Source organism: Nicotiana attenuata, chromosome 8 (genome assembly GCF_001879085.1).
Source record: "Nicotiana attenuata strain UT chromosome 8, NIATTr2, whole genome shotgun sequence".
Lineage (NCBI taxonomy): Eukaryota > Viridiplantae > Streptophyta > Magnoliopsida > Solanales > Solanaceae > Nicotiana > Nicotiana attenuata.
The window spans coordinates 43311438-43314767 of record NC_031996.1 but is presented as its reverse complement, the minus strand read 5'-3'; the positions used below and the strand labels follow the sequence as shown (position 1 = coordinate 43314767).

Here is a 3330-nt window from a genome sequence, read left to right as displayed (position 1 = left end):
AATGAGCTTATGGGAACAGTTTTTTGGTAACAGTTCACAAACCGTTGCCATAGAGGTGATATAGCAACGGTTCAAACCGTTACTATAGAATTTGGGAGGTATCAGCACACTTTAGACCTCAAACCGTTGCAAATGTAACAAAACCGTTGCCATAGAGTTTTGTGTCGCAACGGATTTGTTAACCGTCGCAATAGAAATGTATATGGCAACGGTTTTGGGGAAAAAATTCTATGGGAACGGGTATTCAATTCCCTCATTTTTTCCGCTAAAAATTTTAGTGGTCCGCCAAGCTAATTAGTAACATGTTATTTTCTTATTTTTAAATTTTTTAACATTACTGGCCTAACTCCCAAAGTCCCAAACGTATCCCAGCACTGTATCCAAGCGTACTCCCTCATCGAATGCACCGGAGCTCCCTCGTCGATTCACCCAAAATCGCCTCTCTGATCTTTTTCTTTTTCATATTTGCCGAGTTTAAAGGCCGAATTTCATCAAGCTCTTCATTAGACCACCATAATCATCAAACCCTAGAGTTCCCAAGCCCAAAACCCCAAATCCCCAAATTAATTTGCCGGCACAGTTCCGTTAGTCTTTTCGGCACTTCGCCGGCACTTCTTCAAGGACAGCTGCTGTTCCGGCACTTCTCCCACACTCCTTCCCCAAATCCCCAAATTAATTTATTGTTAAGAGGTGATTCTTTTTGTATGCTTTTCTTGTTTTGATTGTTCTTTTATCTGGTTTTTTTAATAGAAAGGTAACAGATTTATCAACAATTTTTTTGTCTAGCGCTTTTTTTGGATTTTCAGGTGGTAACCTTAGATCTGTTGCTTCATCTGGTGCAGTTTGTAGGTAAATTCTTATACTTTTTCCTCTGTTAGCCGATCTTTTTTTGTTTTTGGTTGCTTTCTCTTTGGGTTTTTCTTTCTTTGTTTCAAGCTTTTGATTTTCTGATATTGGTTCTAGGTTTATCTGCAATTTTTTTTCTTATTTGAGATATATGTTTCGATGGACATTATTCCCCCTTGGTTTTGCTGTATAAAAGATCTCTTAAAAAATAAGTAACAGTTTTGGAACTTGGATTCTGATAAATAGCTTTTCTTTACTTATTACTAAAGTCTAAAGCTAAAGCTTTTGTCGATAAGTTCTGATTTTGTGAACATGGCGACAGATTACAAAATTTTTGGGTGATAAATCAAGCTTTGACAACTGTGGGGGCTACCTCGTTTGGGTCGTTTCCTGTTATTGTGTATTTTTTGTTATGTTTCCAAGAATATCCTATTTTTCTGTCATCTTAGCTTTATTTGTTTATTTGAGGATTAAGGGTGCATAAAATCTCTCAAATTTGATTTGTATAACTATGTGTTTTATCCTGGATCTGACATCACGATGAGCGATAAGTGGCTGAACTTTTTCGTGTAGGTATTCGAGGCCTTTTGCTGCGCCATAAGCAATTTTAACTCTCTGATTCCAGGTAAGAACAGGACCTGGCTCAGGACCTTGTCCACCTTTTCTACCTGCAATGGAACTCTAAACAATCAACTATATGCTGCACTAAACATACAAAAAGAAGGATTCTATATTAAAGTACTATGATTGAATTTTTGACGTACCATGTAATACATCGTGTAAAGAGCCCTTTGTTGCGAACTCATATACATATATACGATTGTTTCCCTCGAGACAATAGCCCATAAGAGTCATGAAATGCTCATGTTTAAGTCTTGAAACCATTGATAACTGAAATAACTTAACCATTTCAATTATGCGTGTTCTTTTCTAAAAGGCTAAATGATCAAAAATGGAAAAAATGCATTCATTTACCTGGGCTGCAAAGTCAGAATCTGGTTCTGGTGAAGAACTAGTATCCAAGTTTTTGATTACTGCTTGCTGGCCATTGCTCAATTTAGCACAAAAAACGCAGCCATAAGATCCCTCTCCAACCAAAGCTTTCTGACCAAAGTTGCCAGTTAACTGGAGCCTCAATTGGTAATACTTTCTGAGGAGCTCCACCTCTCGCTACACTCCTTGGTTCTCCTCTCTCACTGAAGTTGAGATGTATGGAGACTGAGTACAACTTGGCATTTGAAATTAAACTAATGCCCGCATTAGGTGAATCAATGAGAAATGCAGCCTGGTGCGTGTCCTCTAAATGTGTTAGTGAATTGACCAGACCAATAAAGGTTCACTTCTGAAGTACTGGTTGTCTGGGGAGGGTAGAATGTACGCAGAACTTACCCCTACCCCGGAGGGATAAAGAGGCTGTTTCCGAAAGACTTACACCACTTTTCTCGATTATCAAAAAAAATATTCAAAGAATTTTATTGTATTCCTCATGCTGTATGTGATTCTACTATCAACTGACCTCTCCTTCATCTTTCAATACTAGATTTGGGCTCATCCATTTAACGAGGATTGGTTTGTCATGCTTGGAAATGCCAAATGCATCAGCCACACCTCTGCTATTTTTGTTTTTTCTTTTTCTGTATCTTATCTGGTTCTCTAGATTTCTCTAATGATTGAGGAAGTCATGTGACATGACATACAGACAATAGAATGAAAGGCATAAACAAACTACGTTGAATGCATATGCTTTGTTGAAAGTCGCATGTGCCACAAAGGCTTTCCTTTGCTGGACTGCATGCTTCTGTATCAGCTAATCCAAAGTGTATATCCAGTTGCTTTCAGGAGGAAACCATGATATTGACATGCAGATGTAAAGAAACAGGAATCTGGGGCCAACTAGCAGATGTTTTCTTCTTCATACAGAGAGACTGGAAATTTGTGTGGAAGTGAACAGGACCTAAGTCTCCTAATAGAGTTTAAGCTAACGTGTTAGTGATGGGATATGAACTTCCTCCTGTGAGCCACTGGCCAATAAGGATCACAGCTTCAGAGTGCATCGTCAGATGTGTGGTGGATTTGAGATACATTCAGTAACTTGTTCTTTATGGAAGCTGAAAGGAGGCACTCTTGATTTTGGTTGAATTGTAGACAGTAGACCGTGAGAATGGAGAAATGCCAGTAAATGACTGTACTTTCCCTTCTCTATGTTCTAAAGGCCTGTTTTGACCCTGCTCTTTTTCATTCTAGGAAGCGGGGGGAGATGAATATTGATAATAAAGAAAATACAAAGAAGTATCAAAAGAAAAGGAAGAGGGAAATTAGAGAAAATGCACATACCGAAAATTTTAATGGAATACCTTGATTACCAGTGCTTAATAGTAATGAAATTTCGTAAATATAGGTTTCATGTGATTTGCCACTATTGGCGACATTCGGGGGACAGGATGTTGATTGGCTTCCTTCAGCTTCTACTTGCTACAACACTCT

At 38.3% G+C, this 3330-nt stretch overlaps 1 pseudogene; it reads right to left on the bottom strand.

The window, feature by feature from the left end:
* On the bottom strand, window positions 1306-2900 carry LOC109231706 (annotated as a pseudogene).